Here is a 20,020-nt window from a genome sequence, read left to right on the forward strand (position 1 = left end):
CGTTTTCATCGTTTTTGAGGAATTGAAAAAAAATCAAAATTTCCAAAAGTTGGGTTATAGCCCATAGTTTTTTGAATTTTTGAAAAAAAAAATTATCCTTGTTTTTCATCATTTTTGACCATGGGCTATAGCCCATATCGTATGGCATACTATAGCACGCCGTTTTTCATCGTTTTTCATCGTTTTTGAGGAATTGAAAAAAATTAAAAATTTCAAAAAGTTGGGTTATAGCCCATCGTTTTTTTATTTTTGAAAAAAAAAAATATCCTCGTTTTTCATCATTTTTTACCATGGGCTATAGCCCATATCGTATGGCATACTATAGCACGCCGTTTTTCATCGTTTTTGAGGAATTGAAAAAAAATCTAAATTTCAAAAAGTTGGGTTATAGCCAATCGTTTTTTGAATTTTTGAAAAAAAAAAATATCCTCGTTTTTCATCATTTTTGACCATGGGCTATAGCCCATATCGTATGGCAAACTATAGCACACCGTTTTCATCGTTTTTGAGGAATTGAAAAAAAATCAAAATTTCAAAAAGTTGGGTTATAGCCCATCGTTTTTTGAATTTTTGAAAAAAAAATATCCTCGTTTTTCATAATTTTTGACCATGGGCTATAGCCCATATCGTATGGCAAACTATAGCACGCCGTTTTCATCGTTTTTGAGGAATTGAAAAAAAATCAAAATTTCCAAAAGTTGGGTTATAGCCCATAGTTTTTTGAATTTTTGAAAAAAAAAATTATCCTTGTTTTTCATCATTTTTGACCATGGGCTATAGCCCATATCGTATGGCATACTATAGCACGCCGTTTTTCATCGTTTTTCATCGTTTTTGAGGAATTGAAAAAAATTAAAAATTTCAAAAAGTTGGGTTATAGCCCATCGTTTTTTTATTTTTGAAAAAAAAAAATATCCTCGTTTTTCATCATTTTTTACCATGGGCTATAGCCCATATCGTATGGCATACTATAGCACGCCGTTTTTCATCGTTTTTGAGGAATTGAAAAAAAATCTAAATTTCAAAAAGTTGGGTTATAGCCAATCGTTTTTTGAATTTTTGAAAAAAAAATTATCCTCGTTTTTCATCATTTTTGACCATGGGCTATAGCCCATATCGTATGGCATACTATAGCACGCCGTTTTTCATCGTTTTTGAGGAATTGAAAAAAAAAATCAAAATTTCCAAAAGTTGGGTTATAGCCCATCGTTTTTTGAATTTTTGAAAAAAAAAAATATCCTCGTTTTTCATCATTTTTGACCATGGGCTATAGCCCATATCGTATGGCAAACTATAGCACACCGTTTTCATCGTTTTTGAGGAATTGAAAAAAAATCAAAATTTCCAAAAGTTGGGTTATAGCCCATCGTTTTTTGAATTAAAAAAAAATATATATCCTCGTTTTTCATCATTTTTGACCATGGGCTATAGCCCATATCGTATGGCATACTATAGCACGCCGTTTTTCATCGTTTTTGACCATGGGCTATAGCCCATATCGTATGGCAAACTATAGCACGCCGTTTTCATCGTTTTTGAGGAATTGAAAAAAAAATCAAAATTTCAAAAAGTTGGGTTATAGCCCATCGTTTTTTGAATTAAAAAAAAAAAATTATCCTCGTTTTTCATCATTTTTGACCATGGGCTATAGCCCATATCGTATGGCATACTAGAGCACGCCGTTTTTCATCGTTTTTCATCGTTTTTGAGGAATTGAAAAAAATTCAAAATTTCAAAAAGTTGGGTTATAGCCCATCGTTTTTAGAATTTTTGAAAAAAAAAAATATCCTCGTTTTTCTTCATTTTTGACCATGGGCTATAGCCCATATCGTATGGCATACTATAGCACGCCGTTTCTCATCGTTTTTGAGGAATTGAAAAAAATTCAAATTTTCAAAAAGTTGGGTTATAGCCCATCGTTTTTTGAATTTTTGAAAAAAAAAAATCCTTGTTTTTCATCATTTTTGACCATGGTATGGCATACTATAGCATGCCGTTTTTCATCGTTTTTGAGGAATTGGAAAAAATTCAAAATTTCAAAAAGTTGGATTATAGCCCATCGTTTTTTGAATCTTTGATTTTTTTTTTATCCTCGTTTTTCATTATTTTTGACCATGGGTTATAGCCCATATCGTATGGCATACTATAGCACGCCGTTTCTCATCGTTTTTGAGGAATTGAAAAAAATTCAAAATTTCAAAAAGTTGGGTTATAGCCCATCGTTTTTTGAATTTTTGAAAAAAAAAATTATCCTCGTTTTTCATCATTTTTGACCATGGGCTATAGCCCATATCGTATGACATACTATAGCACGCCGTTTCTCATCGTTTTTGAGGAATTGAAAAAAATTCAAATTTTCAAAAAGTTGGGTTATAGCCCATCGTTTTTTTAATTTTTGAAAAAAAAGAAAATCCTCGTTTTTCATCATTTTTGACCATGGGCTATAGCCCATATCGTATGGCAAACTATAGCACGCCGTTTTCATCGTTTTTGAGGAATTGAAAAAATTAAAAAATTTAAAAAAGTTGGGTTATAGCCCATCGTTTTTTTAATTTTTGAAAAAAAAAATTATCCTCGTTTTTCATCATTTTTTACCATGGGCTATAGCCCATATCGTATGGCATACTATAGCACGCCGTTTTTCATCGTTTTTGAGGAATTGAAAAAAAAATCTAAATTTCAAAAAGTTGGGTTGTAGCCCATCGTTTTTTGAATTTTTGAAAAAAGAATTATCCTCGTTTTTCATCATTTTTGACCATGGGCTATAGCCCATATCGTATGGCATACTATAGCATGCCGTTTTTCATTGTTTTTGAGGAATTGGAAAAAATTCAAAATTTCAAAAAGTTGGGTTATAGCCCATCGTTTTTTGAATTTTTTTTTATCCTCGTTTTTCATCATTTTTGACCATGAGCTATAGCCCATATCGTATGGCATACTATAGCACGCCGTTTCTCATCGTTTTTGAGTAATTGAAAAAAATTCAAAATTTCAAAAAGTTGGGTTATAGCCCATCGTTTTTTTAATTTTTGAAAAAAAAATATCCTCGTTTTTCATAATTTTTGACCATGGGCTATAGCCCATATCGTATGGCAAACTATAGCACGCCGTTTTCATCGTTTTTGAGGAATTGAAAAAAAATCAAAATTTCCAAAAGTTGGGTTATAGCCCATAGTTTTTTGAATTTTTGAAAAAAAAAATTATCCTTGTTTTTCATCATTTTTGACCATGGGCTATAGCCCATATCGTATGGCATACTATAGCACGCCGTTTTTCATCGTTTTTCATCGTTTTTGAGGAATTGAAAAAAATTAAAAATTTCAAAAAGTTGGGTTATAGCCCATCGTTTTTTTTATTTTTGAAAAAAAAAATTATCCTCGTTTTTCATCATTTTTTACCATGGGCTATAGCCCATATCGTATGGCATACTATAGCATGCCGTTTTTCATTGTTTTTGAGGAATTGGAAAAAATTCAAAATTTCAAAAAGTTGGGTTATAGCCCATCGTTTTTTGAATTTTAGATTTTTTTTTTATCCTCGTTTTTCATCATTTTTGACCATGAGCTATAGCCCATATCGTATGGCAAACTATAGCACGCCGTTTTCATCGTTTTTGAGGAATTGAAAAAAAATCAAAATTTCCAAAAGTTGGGTTATAGCCCATAGTTTTTTGAATTTTTGAAAAAGAAAATTATCCTTGTTTTTCATCATTTTTGACCATGGGCTATAGCCCATATCGTATGGCATACTATAGCACGCCGTTTTTCATCGTTTTTGAGGAATTGAAAAATTTCAAAAAGTTGGGTTATAGCCCATCGTTTTTTTAATTTTTGAAAAAAAAAATTATCCTCGTTTTTCATCATTTTTTACCATGGGCTATAGCCCATATCGTATGGCATACTATAGCACGCCGTTTTTCATCGTTTTTGAGGAATTGAAAAAAAAAATCTAAATTTCAAAAAGTTGGGTTATAGCCCATCGTTTTTTGAATTTTTGAAAAAAAGAATTATCCTCGTTTTTCATCATTTTTGACCATGGGCTATAGCCCATATCGTATGGCATACTATAGCATGCCGTTTTTCATCGTTTTTGAGGAATTGGAAAAAATTCAAAATTTCAAAAAGTTGGATTATAGCCCATCGTTTTTTGAATCTTTGATTTTTTTTTTATCCTCGTTTTTCATTATTTTTGACCATGGGTTATAGCCCATATCGTATGGCATACTATAGCACGCCGTTTCTCATCGTTTTTGAGGAATTGAAAAAAATTCAAAATTTCAAAAAGTTGGGTTATAGCCCATCGTTTTTTGAATTTTTGAAAAAAAAAATTATCCTCGTTTTTCATCATTTTTGACCATGGGCTATAGCCCATATCGTATGGCATACTATAGCACGCCGTTTTTCATCGTTTTTGAGGAATTGAAAAAAAATCTAAATTTCAAAAAGTTGGGTTATAGCGCATCGTTTTTTGAATTTTTGAAGAAAAAAAAAATCCTCGTTTTTCATCATTTTTGACCATGGGCTATAGCCCATATCGTATGGCATACTATAGCATGCCGTTTCTCATCGTTTTTGAGGAATTGAAAAAAAATCAAAATTTCAAAAAGTTGGGTTATAGCCCATCGTTTTTTGAATTTTTGAAAAAAAAGAAAATCCTCGTTTTTCATCATTTTTGACCATGGGCTATAGCCCATATCGTATGGCAAACTATAGCACGCCGTTTTCATCGTTTTTGAGGAATTGAAAAAATTTAAAAATTTAAAAAAGTTGGGTTATAGCCCATCGTTTTTTTAATTTTTGAAAAAAAAAATTATCCTCGTTTTTCATCATTTTTTACCATGGGCTATAGCCCATATCGTATGGCATACTATAGCACGCCGTTTTTCATCGTTTTTGAGGAATTGAAAAAAAAATCTAAATTTCAAAAAGTTGGGTTATAGCCCATCGTTTTTTGAATTTTTGAAAAAAGAATTATCCTCGTTTTTCATCATTTTTGACCATGGGCTATAGCCCATATCGTATGGCATACTATAGCATGCCGTTTTTCATTGTTTTTGAGGAATTGGAAAAAATTCAAAATTTCAAAAAGTTGGGTTATAGCCCATCGTTTTTTGAATTTTTGATTTTTTTTTTATCCTCGTTTTTCATCATTTTTGACCATGAGCTATAGCCCATATCGTATGGCATACTATAGCACGCCGTTTCTCATCGTTTTTGAGTAATTGAAAAAAATTCAAAATTTCAAAAAGTTGGGTTATAGCCCATCGTTTTTTTAATTTTTGAAAAAAAAATATCCTCGTTTTTCATAATTTTTGACCATGGGCTATAGCCCATATCGTATGGCAAACTATAGCACGCCGTTTTCATCGTTTTTGAGGAATTGAAAAAAAATCAAAATTTCCAAAAGTTGGGTTATAGCCCATAGTTTTTTGAATTTTTGAAAAAAAAAATTATCCTTGTTTTTCATCATTTTTGACCATGGGCTATAGCCCATATCGTATGGCATACTATAGCACGCCGTTTTTCATCGTTTTTCATCGTTTTTGAGGAATTGAAAAAAATTAAAAATTTCAAAAAGTTGGGTTATAGCCCATCGTTTTTTTTATTTTTGAAAAAAAGAAATTATCCTCGTTTTTCATCATTTTTTACCATGGGCTATAGCCCATATCGTATGGCATACTATAGCATGCCGTTTTTCATTGTTTTTGAGGAATTGGAAAAAATTCAAAATTTCAAAAAGTTGGGTTATAGCCCATCGTTTTTTGAATTTTTGACTTTTTTTTTTATCCTCGTTTTTCATCATTTTTGACCATGAGCTATAGCCCATATCGTATGGCATACTATAGCACGCCGTTTCTCATCGTTTTTGAGTAATTGAAAAAAATTCAAAATTTCAAAAAGTTGGGTTATAGCCCATCGTTTTTTGAATTTTGAAAAAAAAATTATCCTCGTTTTTCATCATTTTTTACCATGGGCTATAGCCCATATCGTATGGCATACTATAGCACGCCGTTTTTCATCGTTTTTGAGGAATTGAAAAAAAATCAAAATTTCAAAAAGTTGGGTTATAGCCAATCGTTTTTTGAATTTTTGAAAAAAAAATTATCCTCGTTTTTCATCATTTTTGACCATGGGCTATAGCCCATATCGTATGGCATATTATAGCACGCCGTTTTTCATCGTTTTTGAGGAATTGAAAAAAAAAATCAAAATTTCCAAAAGTTGGGTTATAGCCCATCGTTTTTTGAATTTTTGAAAAAAAAAATATCCTCGTTTTTCATCATTTTTGACCATGGGCTATAGCCCATATCGTATGGCAAACTATAGCACACCGTTTTCATCGTTTTTGAGGAATTGAAAAAAAATCAAAATTTCAAAAAGTTGGGTTATAGCCCATCGTTTTTTGAATTTTTGAAAAAAAAATATCCTCGTTTTTCATAATTTTTGACCATGGGCTATAGCCCATATCGTATGGCAAACTATAGCACGCCGTTTTCATCGTTTTTGAGGAATTGAAAAAAAATCAAAATTTCCAAAAGTTGGGTTATAGCCCATAGTTTTTTTAATTTTTGAAAAAAAAAAATTATCCTTGTTTTTCATCATTTTTGACCATGGGCTATAGCCCATATCGTATGGCATACTATAGCACGCCGTTTTTCATCGTTTTTCATCGTTTTTGAGGAATTGAAAAAAATTAAAAATTTCAAAAAGTTGGGTTATAGCCCATCGTTTTTTTATTTTTGAAAAAAAAAATTATCCTCGTTTTTCATCATTTTTTACCATGGGCTATAGCCCATATCGTATGGCATACTATAGCACGCCGTTTTTCATCGTTTTTGAGGAATTGAAAAAAAATCAAAATTTCCAAAAGTTGGGTTATAGCCCATCGTTTTTTTATTTTTGAAAAAAAAAATTATCCTCGTTTTTCATCATTTTTGACCATGGGCTATAGCCCATATCGTATGGCATACTATAGCACGCCGTTTTTCATCGTTTTTGAGGAATTGAAAAAAAAAATCAAAATTTCCAAAAGTTGGGTTATAGCCCATCGTTTTTTGAATTTTTGAAAAAAAAAAATATCCTCGTTTTTCATCATTTTTGACCATGGGCTATAGCCCATATCGTATGGCAAACTATAGCACACCGTTTTCATCGTTTTTGAGGAATTGAAAAAAAATCAAAATTTCCAAAAGTTGGGTTATAGCCCATCGTTTTTTGAATTTTTGAAAAAAAAAATATTCTTGTTTTTCATCATTTTTGACCATGGGCTATAGCCCATATCGTATGGCATACTATAGCACGCCGTTTTTCATCGTTTTTCATCGTTTTTGAGGAATTGAAAAAAAGTTCAAAATTTCAAAAAGTTGGGTTATAGCCCATCGTTTTTTTAATTTTTGAAAAAAAAAGTATCCTCGTTTCTCATCATTTTTGACCATGGGCTATAGCCCATATCGTATGGCATACTATAGCATGCCGTTTTTCATCGTTTTTGAGGAATTGAAAAAAAATCAAAATTTCCAAAAGTTGGGTTATAGCCCATCGTTTTTTGAATTTTTGAAAAAACAATTATCCTCGTTTTTCATCATTTTTGACCATGGGCTATAGCCCATATCGTATGGCATACTATAGCACGCCGTTTCTCATCGTTTTTGAGTAATTGAAAAAAATTCAAAATTTCAAAAAGTTGGGTTATAGCCCATCGTTTTTTGAATTTTTGAAAAAAAAATATCCTCGTTTTTCATAATTTTTGACCATGGGCTATAGCCCATATCGTATGGCAAACTATAGCACGCCGTTTTCATCGTTTTTGAGGAATTGAAAAAAAATCAAAATTTCCAAAAGTTGGGTTATAGCCCATAGTTTTTTGAATTTTTGAAAAAAAAAATTATCCTTGTTTTTCATCATTTTTGACCATGGGCTATAGCCCATATCGTATGGCATACTATAGCACGCCGTTTTTCATCGTTTTTCATCGTTTTTGAGGAATTGAAAAAAATTAAAAATTTCAAAAAGTTGGGTTATAGCCCATCGTTTTTTTATTTTTGAAAAAAAAAATTATCCTCGTTTTTCATCATTTTTTACCATGGGCTATAGCCCATATCGTATGGCATACTATAGCACGCCGTTTTTCATCGTTTTTGAGGAATTGAAAAAAAATCTAAATTTCAAAAAGTTGGGTTATAGCCCATCGTTTTTTGAATTTTTGAAAAAAAAAAAAATCCTCGTTTTTCATCATTTTTGACCATGGGCTATAGCCCATATCGTATGGCAAACTATAGCACGCCGTTTTCATCGTTTTTGAGGAATTGAAAAAAAAAATCAAAATTTCCAAAAGTTGGGTTATAGCCCATCGTTTTTTGAATTTTTGAAAAAAAAAATATCCTCGTTTTTCATCATTTTTGACCATGGGCTATAGCCCATATCGTATGGCAAACTATAGCACACCGTTTTCATCGTTTTTGAGGAATTGAAAAAAAATCAAAATTTCCAAAAGTTGGGTTATAGCCCATCGTTTTTTGAATTTTTGAAAAAAAAAAATATTCTTGTTTTTCATCATTTTTGACCATGGGCTATAGCCCATATCGTATGGCATACTATAGCACGCCGTTTTTCATCGTTTTTCATCGTTTTTGAGGAATTGAAAAAAATTCAAAATTTCAAAAAGTTGGGTTATAGCCCATCGTTTTTTTAATTTTTGAAAAAAAAAATATCCTCGTTTCTCATCATTTTTGACCATGGGCTATAGCCCATATCGTATGGCATACTATAGCATGCCGTTTTTCATCGTTTTTGAGGAATTGAAAAAAAATCAAAATTTCCAAAAGTTGGGTTATAGCCCATCGTTTTTTGAATTTTTGAAAAAACAATTATCCTCGTTTTTCATCATTTTTGACCATGGGCTATAGCCCATATCGTATGGCATACTATAGCACGCCGTTTTTCATCGTTTTTGAGGAATTGAAAAAAAATCAAAATTTCCAAAAGTTGGGTTATAGCCCATCGTTTTTTGAATTTTTGAAAAAAAAGAATATTCTTGTTTTTCATCATTTTTGACCATGGGCTATAGCCCATATCGTATGGCATACTATAGCACGCCGTTTTTCATCGTTTTTCATCGTTTTTGAGGAATTGAAAAAAATTCAAAATTTCAAAAAGTTGGGTTATAGCCCATCGTTTTTTTAATTTTTGAAAAAAAAAAATATCCTCGTTTTTCATCATTTTTGACCATGGGCTATAGCCCATATCGTATGGCTTACTATAGCATGCCGTTTTTCATTGTTTTTGAGGAATTGGAAAAAATTCAAAATTTCAAAAAGTTAGGTTATAGCCCATCGTTTTTTGAGTTTTTGATTGTTTTTTTTATCCTCGTTTTTCATCATTTTTGACCATGGGCTATAGCCCATATCGTATGGCATACTATAGCACGCCGTTTCTCATCGTTTTTGAGGAATTGAAAAAAATTCAAAATTTCAAAAAGTTGGGTTATAGCCCATCGTTTTTTGAATTTTTGAAAAAAAAAATATCCTCGTTTTTCATCATTTTTGACCATGGGCTATAGCCCATATCGTATGGCAAACTATAGCACGCCGTTTTCATCGTTTTTGAGGAATTGAAAAAAAATCAAAATTTCAAAAAGTTAGGTTTTTTGAATTTTTGAAAAAAAAATTATCCTCGTTTTTCATCATTTTTGACCACGGGCTATAGCCCATATCGTATGGCATACTATAGCACGCAGTTTTTCATCGTTTTTGAGGAATTGAAAAAAAATCAAAATTTCAAAAAGTTGGGTTATATATAGCCCATCGTTTTTTGAATTTTTGAATCTTTTTTTATCCTCGTTTTTCATCATTTTTGACCATGGGCTATAGCCCATATCGTATGGCATACTATAGCACGCAGTTTTTCATCGTTTTTGAGGAATTGAAAAAAAATCAAAATTTCAAAAAGTTGGGTTATAGCCCATCGTTTTTTGAATTTTTGAAAAAAAAAATATCCTTGTTTTTCATCATTTTTGACCATGGGCTATAGCCCATATCGTATGGCAAACTATAGCACGCCGTTTTCATCGTTTTTGAGGAATTGAAAAAAAATCAAAATTTCAAAAAGTTGGGTTATAGCCCATCGTTTTTTTAATTTTTGAAAAAAAAAAATATCCTCGTTTTTCATCATTTTTGACCATGGGCTATAGCCCATATCGTATGGCTTACTATAGCATGCCGTTTTTCATTGTTTTTGAGGAATTGGAAAAAATTCAAAATTTCAAAAAGTTAGGTTATAGCCCATCGTTTTTTGAGTTTTTGATTGTTTTTTTTATCCTCGTTTTTCATCATTTTTGACCATGGGCTATAGCCCATATCGTATGGCATACTATAGCACGCCGTTTCTCATCGTTTTTGAGGAATTGAAAAAAATTCAAAATTTCAAAAAGTTGGGTTATAGCCCATCGTTTTTTGAATTTTTGAAAAAAAAAATATCCTCGTTTTTCATCATTTTTGACCATGGGCTATAGCCCATATCGTATGGCAAACTATAGCACGCCGTTTTCATCGTTTTTGAGGAATTGAAAAAAAATCAAAATTTCAAAAAGTTAGGTTTTTTGAATTTTTGAAAAAAAAATTATCCTCGTTTTTCATCATTTTTGACCACGGGCTATAGCCCATATCGTATGGCATACTATAGCACGCAGTTTTTCATCGTTTTTGAGGAATTGAAAAAAAATCAAAATTTCAAAAAGTTGGGTTATATATAGCCCATCGTTTTTTGAATTTTTGAATCTTTTTTTATCCTCGTTTTTCATCATTTTTGACCATGGGCTATAGCCCATATCGTATGGCATACTATAGCACGCAGTTTTTCATCGTTTTTGAGGAATTGAAAAAAAATCAAAATTTCAAAAAGTTGGGTTATAGCCCATCGTTTTTTGAATTTTTGAAAAAAAAAATATCCTCGTTTTTCATCATTTTTGACCATGGGCTATAGCCCATATCGTATGGCAAACTATAGCACGCCGTTTTCATCGTTTTTGAGGAATTGAAAAAAAATCAAAATTTCAAAAAGTTAGGTTTTTTGAATTTTTGAAAAAAAAATTATCCTCGTTTTTCATCATTTTTGACCACGGGCTATAGCCCATATCGTATGGCATACTATAGCACGCAGTTTTTCATCGTTTTTGAGGAATTGAAAAAAATTCCAAATTTCAAAAAGTTGGGTTATATATAGCCCATCGTTTTTTGAATTTTTGAATCTTTTTTTATCCTCGTTTTTCATCATTTTTGACCATGGGCTATAGCCCATATCGTATGGCATACTATAGCACGCAGTTTTTCATCGTTTTTGAGGAATTGAAAAAAAATCAAAATTTCAAAAAGTTGGGTTATAGCCCATCGTTTTTTGAATTTTTGAAAAAATAATTATCCTCATTTTTCATCATTTTTGACCATGGGCTATAGCCCATATCGTATGGCATACTATAGCACGCCGTTTTTCATCGTTTTTGAGGAATTGAAAAAAATTCCAAATTTCAAAAAGTTGGGTTATATATAGCCCATCGTTTTTTGAATTTTTGAATCTTTTTTTATCCTCGTTTTTCATCATTTTTGACCATGGGCTATAGCCCATATCGTATGGCATACTATAGCACGCCGTTTTTCATCGTTTTTGAGGAATTGAAAAAAAATCTAAATTTCAAAAAGTTGGGTTATAGCCCATCGTTTTTTGAATTTTTGAAAAAAAAAATTATCCTCGTTTTTCATCATTTTTGACCATGGGCTATAGCCCATATCGTATGGCATACTATAGCATGCCGTTTTTCATTGTTTTTGAGGAATTGGAAAAAATTCAAAATTTCAAAAAGTTGGGTTATAGCCCATCGTTTTTTGAATTTTTGAAAAAATAATTATCCTCATTTTTCATCATTTTTGACCATGGGCTATAGCCCATATCGTATGGCATACTATAGCACGCCGTTTTTCATCGTTTTTGAGGAATTGAAAAAAATTCCAAATTTCAAAAAGTTGGGTTATATATAGCCCATCGTTTTTTGAATTTTTGAATCTTTTTTTATCCTCGTTTTTCATCATTTTTGACCATGGGCTATAGCCCATATCGTATGGCATACTATAGCACGCCGTTTTTCATCGTTTTTGAGGAATTGAAAAAAAATCTAAATTTCAAAAAGTTGGGTTATAGCCCATCGTTTTTTGAATTTTTGAAAAAAAAAATTATCCTCGTTTTTCATCATTTTTGACCATGGGCTATAGCCCATATCGTATGGCATACTATAGCATGCCGTTTTTCATTGTTTTTGAGGAATTGGAAAAAATTCAAAATTTCAAAAAGTTGGGTTATAGCCCATCGTTTTTTTAATTTTTGAAAAAAAAAAAAATCTCGTTTTTCATCATTTTTGACCATGGGCTATAGCCCATATCGTATGGCATACTATAGCATGCCGTTTTTCATCGTTTTTGAGGAATTGGAAAAAATTCAAAATTTCAAAAAGTTGGGTTATAGCCCATCGTTTTTTGAATTTTTGATTTTTTTTTTTATCCTCGTTTTTCATCATTTTTGACCATGGGCTATAGCCCATATCGTATGGCATACTATAGCACGCCGTTTCTCATCGTTTTTGAGGAATTGAAAAAAATTCAAAATTTCAAAAAGTTGGGTTATAGCCCATCGTTTTTTGAATTTTTGAAAAAAAAAAAAATCCTCGTTTTTCATAATTTTTGACCATGGGCTATAGCCCATATCGTATGGCATACTATAGCACGCCGTTTTTCATCATTTTTGAGGAATTGAAAAAAATTCAAATTTTCAAAAAGTTGGGTTATAGCCCATCGTTTTTTGAATTTTTGAAAAAAAGAATTATCCTCGTTTTTCATCATTTTTGACCATGGGCTATAGCCCATATCGTATGGCATACTATAGCACGCCGTTTTTCATCGTTTTTGAGGAATTGAAAAAAAATCAAAATTTCAAAAAGTTGGGTTATAGCCCATCGTTTTTTGAATTTTTGAAAAAAAAAAATATCCTCGTTTTTCATCATTTTTGACCATGGGCTATAGCCCATATCGTATGGCATACTATAGCACGCCGTTTTTCATCGTTTTTGAGGAATTTAAAAAAAAAATCAAAAATTCAAAAAGTTGGGTTATAGCCCATCGTTTTTTGAATTTTTGAATTTATTTTTTATCCTCGTTTTTCATCATTTTTGACCATGGGCTATAGCCCATATCGTATGGCATACTATAGCACGCCGTTTCTCATCGTTTTTGAGGAATTGAAAAAAATTCAAAATTTCAAAAAGTTGGGTTATAGCCCATCGTTTTTAGAATTTTTGAAAATAAAATATCCTCGTTTTTCATCATTTTTGACCATGGGCTATAGCCCATATCGTATGGCATACTATAGCACGCCGTTTTTCATCATTTTTGAGGATTTGAAAAAAATTCAAAATTTCAAAAAGTTGGGTTATAGCCCATCGTTTTTTTAATTTTTGAGAAAAAACATTATCCTCGTTTTTCATCATTTTTGACCATGGGCTATAGCCCATATCGTATGGCATACTATAGCACGCCGTTTTTCATCGTTTTTGAGGAATTGAAAAAAATTCAAAATTTCAAAAAGTTGGGTTATAGCCCATCGTTTTTTTTATCCTCGTTTTTCATCATTTTTGACCATGGGCTATAGCCCATATCGTATGGCATACTATAGCACGCCGTTTTTCATCGTTTTTGAGGAATTTAAAAAAAAAATCAAAATTTCAAAAAGTTGGGTTATAGCCCATCGTTTTTTGAATTTTTGAATTTATTTTTTATCCTCGTTTTTCATCATTTTTGACCATGGGCTATAGCCCATATCGTATGGCATACTATAGCACGCCGTTTTTCATCGTTTTTGAGGAATTGAAAAAAATTCAAAATTTCAAAAAGTTGGGTTATAGCCCATCGTTTTTTGAATTTTTGATATTTTTTTTTATCCTCGTTTTTCATCATTTTTGACCATGGGCTATAGCCCATATCGTATGGCATACTATAGCACGCCGTTTCTCATCGTTTTTGAGGAATTGAAAAAAATTCAAAATTTCAAAAAGTTGGGTTATAGCCCATCGTTTTTTGAATTTTTGAAAAAAAAATATCCTCGTTTTTCATCATTTTTGACCATGGGCTATAGCCCATATCGTATGGCATACTATAGCATGCCGTTTTTCATCGTTTTTGAGGAATTGGAAAAAATTCAAAATTTCAAAAAGTTGGGTTATAGCCCATCGTTTTTTGAATTTTTGATAAAAAAATTTATCCTCGTTTTTCATCATTTTTGACCATGGGCTATAGCTCATATCGTATGGCATACTATAGCACGCCGTTTCTCATCGTTTTTGAGGAATTGAAAAAAATTCAAAATCTCAAAAAGTTGGGTTATAGCCCATCGTTTTTTGAATTTTTGAAAGAAAAAAAAAATCCTCGTTTTTCATAATTTTTGACCATGGGCTATAGCCCATATCGTATGGCATACTATAGCACGCCGTTTTTCATCATTTTTGAGGAATTGAAAAAAATTCAAAATTTCAAAAAGTTGGGTTATAGCCCATCGTTTTTTGAATTTTTGAAAAAAAGAATTATCCCATTTTTCATCATTTTTGACCATGGGCTATAGCCCATATCGTATGGCATACTATAGCACGTCGTTTTTCATCGTTTTTGAGGAATTGAAAAAAATTCAAAATTTCAAAAAGTTGGGTTATAGCCCATCGTTTTTTGAATTTTTGATATTTTTTTTTATCCTCGTTTTTCATCATTTTTGACCATGGGCTATAGCCCATATCGTATGGCATACTATAGCACGCCGTTTCTCATCGTTTTTGAGGAATTGAAAAAATTTCAAAATTTCAAAAAGTTGGGTTATAGCCCATCGTTTTTTGAATTTTTGAAAAAAAAAAATCCTCGTTTTTCATCATTTTTGACCATGGGCTATAGCCCATATCGTATGGCATACTATAGCATGCCGTTTTTCATCGTTTTTGAGGAATTGGAAAAAATTCAAAATTTCAAAAAGTTGGGTTATAGCCCATCGTTTTTTGAATTTTTGATAAAAAAAATTATCCTCGTTTTTCATCATTTTTGACCATGGGCTATAGCTCATATCGTATGGCATACTATAGCACGCCGTTTCTCATCGTTTTTGAGGAATTGAAAAAAATTCAAAATCTCAAAAAGTTGGGTTATAGCCCATCGTTTTTTGAATTTTTGAAAAAAAAAAAAATCCTCGTTTTTCATAATTTTTGACCATGGGCTATAGCCCATATCGTATGGCATACTATAGCACGCCGTTTTTCATCATTTTTGAGGAATTGAAAAAAATTCAAAATTTCAAAAAGTTGGGTTATAGCCCATCGTTTTTTGAATTTTTGAAAAAAAGAATTATCCCATTTTTCATCATTTTTGACCATGGGCTATAGCCCATATCGTATGGCATACTATAGCACGCCGTTTTTCATCGTTTTTGAGGAATTGAAAAAAATTCAAAATTTCAAAAAGTTGGGTTATAGCCCATCGTTTTTTGAATTTTTGAAAAAAAGAATTATCCTCGTTTTTCATCATTTTTGACCATGGGCTATAGCCCATATCGTATGGCATACTATAGCACGCCGTTTTTCATCGTTTTTGAGGAATTTAAAAAAAAAATCAAAATTTCAAAAAGTTGGGTTATAGCCCATCGTTTTTTGAATTTTTGAATTTATTTTTTATCCTCGTTTTTCATCATTTTTGACCATGGGCTATAGCCCATATCGTATGGCATACTATAGCACGCCGTTTTTCATCGTTTTTGAGGAATTGAAAAAAATTCAAAATTTCAAAAAGTTGGGTTATAGCCCATCGTTTTTTGAATTTTTGATATTTTTTTTTATCCTCGTTTTTCATCATTTTTGACCATGGGCTATAGCCCATATCGTATGGCATACTATAGCACGCCGTTTCTCATCGTTTTTGAGGAATTGAAAAAAATTCAAAATTTCAAAAAGTTGGGTTATAGCCCATCGTTTTTTGAATTTTTGAAAAAAAAATATCCTCGTTTTTCATCATTTTTGACCATGGGCTATAGCCCATATCGTATGGCATACTATAGCATGCCGTTTTTCATCGTTTTTGAGGAATTGGAAAAAATTCAAAATTTCAAAAAGTTGGGTTATAGCCCATCGTTTTTTGAATTTTTGATAAAAAAATTTATCCTCGTTTTTCATCATTTTTGACCATGGGCTATAGCTCATATCGTATGGCATACTATAGCACGCCGTTTCTCATCGTTTTTGAGGAATTGAAAAAAATTCAAAATCTCAAAAAGTTGGGTTATAGCCCATCGTTTTTTGAATTTTTGAAAGAAAAAAAAAATCCTCGTTTTTCATAATTTTTGACCATGGGCTATAGCCCATATCGTATGGCATACTATAGCACGCCGTTTTTCATCATTTTTGAGGAATTGAAAAAAATTCAAAATTTCAAAAAGTTGGGTTATAGCCCATCGTTTTTTGAATTTTTGAAAAAAAGAATTATCCCATTTTTCATCATTTTTGACCATGGGCTATAGCCCATATCGTATGGCATACTATAGCACGTCGTTTTTCATCGTTTTTGAGGAATTGAAAAAAATTCAAAATTTCAAAAAGTTGGGTTATAGCCCATCGTTTTTTGAATTTTTGATATTTTTTTTTATCCTCGTTTTTCATCATTTTTGACCATGGGCTATAGCCCATATCGTATGGCATACTATAGCACGCCGTTTCTCATCGTTTTTGAGGAATTGAAAAAATTTCAAAATTTCAAAAAGTTGGGTTATAGCCCATCGTTTTTTGAATTTTTGAAAAAAAAAAATCCTCGTTTTTCATCATTTTTGACCATGGGCTATAGCCCATATCGTATGGCATACTATAGCATGCCGTTTTTCATCGTTTTTGAGGAATTGGAAAAAATTCAAAATTTCAAAAAGTTGGGTTATAGCCCATCGTTTTTTGAATTTTTGATAAAAAAAATTATCCTCGTTTTTCATCATTTTTGACCATGGGCTATAGCTCATATCGTATGGCATACTATAGCACGCCGTTTCTCATCGTTTTTGAGGAATTGAAAAAAATTCAAAATCTCAAAAAGTTGGGTTATAGCCCATCGTTTTTTGAATTTTTGAAAAAAAAAAAAATCCTCGTTTTTCATAATTTTTGACCATGGGCTATAGCCCATATCGTATGGCATACTATAGCACGCCGTTTTTCATCATTTTTGAGGAATTGAAAAAAATTCAAAATTTCAAAAAGTTGGGTTATAGCCCATCGTTTTTTGAATTTTTGAAAAAAAGAATTATCCCATTTTTCATCATTTTTGACCATGGGCTATAGCCCATATCGTATGGCATACTATAGCACGTCGTTTTTCATCGTTTTTGAGGAATTAAAAAAAAAAAAAAAAAAATCAAAAAGTTGGGTTATAGCCCATCGTTTTTTGAATTTTTGAATTTATTTTTTATCCTCGTTTTTCATCATTTTTGACCATGGGCTATAGCCCATATCGTATGGCATACTATAGCACGCCGTTTCTCATCGTTTTTGAGGAATTGAAAAAAATTCAAAATTTCAAAAAGTTGGGTTATAGCCCATCGTTTTTTGAATTTTTGAAAAAAAAATATCCTCGTTTTTCATCATTTTTGACCATGGGCTATAGCCCATATCGTATGGCATACTATAGCACGCCGTTTTTCATCATTTTTGAGGATTTGAAAAAAATTCAAAATTTCAAAAAGTTGGGTTATAGCCCATCGTTTTTTTAATTTTTGAGAAAAAACATTATCCTCGTTTTTCATCATTTTTGACCATGGGCTATAGCCCATATCGTATGGCATACTATAGCACGCCGTTTTTCATCGTTTTTGAGGAATTGAAAAAAATTCAAAATTTCTAAAAGTTGGGTTATAGCCCATCGTTTTTTGAATTTTTGAAAAAAAGAATTATCCTCGTTTTTCATCATTTTTGACCATGGGCTATAGCCCATATCGTATGGCATACTATAGCATGCCGTTTTTCATCGTTTTTGAGGAATTGGAAAAAATTCAAAATTTCAAAAAGTTGGGTTATAGCCCATCGTTTTTTGAATTTTTGATAATTTTTTTTATCCTCGTTTTTCATCATTTTTGACCATGGGCTATAGCCCATATCGTATGGCATACTATAGCACGCCGTTTCTCATCGTTTTTGAGGAATTGAAAAAAATTCAAAATTTCAAAAAGTTGGGTTATAGCCCATCGTTTTTTGAATTTTTGAAAAAAAAAAAAATCCTCGTTTTTCATAATTTTTGACCATGGGCTATAGCCCATATCGTATGGCATACTATAGCACGCCGTTTTTCATCATTTTTGAGGAATTGAAAAAAATTCAAAATTTCAAAAAGTTGGGTTATAGCCCATCGTTTTTTGAATTTTTGAAAAAAAGAATTATCCCATTTTTCATCATTTTTGACCATGGGCTATAGCCCATATCGTATGGCATACTATAGCACGCCGTTTTTCATCGTTTTTGAGGAATTTTAAAAAAAAATCAAAATTTCAAAAAGTTGGGTTATAGCCCATCGTTTTTTGAATTTTTGAATTTATTTTTTATCCTCGTTTTTCATCATTTTTGACCATGGGCTATAGCCCATATCGTATGGCATACTATAGCACGCCGTTTCTCATCGTTTTTGAGGAATTGAAAAAAATTCAAAATTTCAAAAAGTTGGGTTATAGCCCATCGTTTTTTGAATTTTTGAAAAAAAAATATCCTCGTTTTTCATCATTTTTGACCATGGGCTATAGCCCATATCGTATGGCATACTATAGCACGCCGTTTTTCATCATTTTTGAGGATTTGAAAAAAATTCAAAATTTCAAAAAGTTGGGTTATAGCCCATCGTTTTTTTAATTTTTGAGAAAAAACATTATCCTCGTTTTTCATCATTTTTGACCATGGGCTATAGCCCATATCGTATGGCATACTATAGCACGCCGTTTTTCATCGTTTTTGAGGAATTGAAAAAAATTCAAAATTTCTAAAAGTTGGGTTATAGCCCATCGTTTTTTGAATTTTTGAAAAAAAGAATTATCCTCGTTTTTCATCATTTTTGACCATGGGCTATAGCCCATATCGTATGGCATACTATAGCACGCCGTTTTTCATCGTTTTTGAGGAATTAAAAAAAAAATCAAAATTTCAAAAAGTTGGGTTATAGCCCATCGTTTTTTGAATTTTTGAATTTATTTTTTATCCTCGTTTTTCATCATTTTTGACCATGGGCTATAGCCCATATCGTATGGCATACTATAGCACGCCGTTTCTCATCGTTTTTGAGGAATTGAAAAAAATTCAAAATTTCAAAAAGTTGGGTTATAGCCCATCGTTTTTTGAATTTTTGAAAAAAAAATTATCCTCGTTTTTCATCATTTTTGACCATGGGCTATAGCCCATATCGTATGGCATACTATAGCACGCCGTTTCTCATCGTTTTTGAGGAATTGAAAAAAATTCAAAATTTCAAAAAGTTGGGTTATAGCCCATCGTTTTTTGAATTTTTGAAAATAAAATATCCTCGTTTTTCATCATTTTTGACCATGGGCTATAGCCCATATCGTATGGCATACTATAGCACGCCGTTTTTCATCATTTTTGAGGATTTGAAAAAAATTCAAAATTTCAAAAAGTTGGGTTATAGCCCATCGTTTTTTTAATTTTTGAGAAAAAACATTATCCTCGTTTTTCATCATTTTTGACCATGGGCTATAGCCCATATCGTATGGCATACTATAGCACGCCGTTTTTCATCGTTTTTGAGGAATTGAAAAAAATTCAAAATTTCAAAAAGTTGGGTTATAGCCCATCGTTTTTTGAATTTTTGAAAAAAAGAATTATCCTCGTTTTTCATCATTTTTGACCATGGGCTATAGCCCATATCGTATGGCATACTATAGCACGCCGTTTTTCATCGTTTTTGAGGAATTTAAAAAAA

The sequence above is a fragment of the Protomyctophum parallelum genome (assembly GCF_964188405.1).
Source record: "Protomyctophum parallelum genome assembly, chromosome: 12".
NCBI lineage: Eukaryota > Metazoa > Chordata > Actinopteri > Myctophiformes > Myctophidae > Protomyctophum > Protomyctophum parallelum.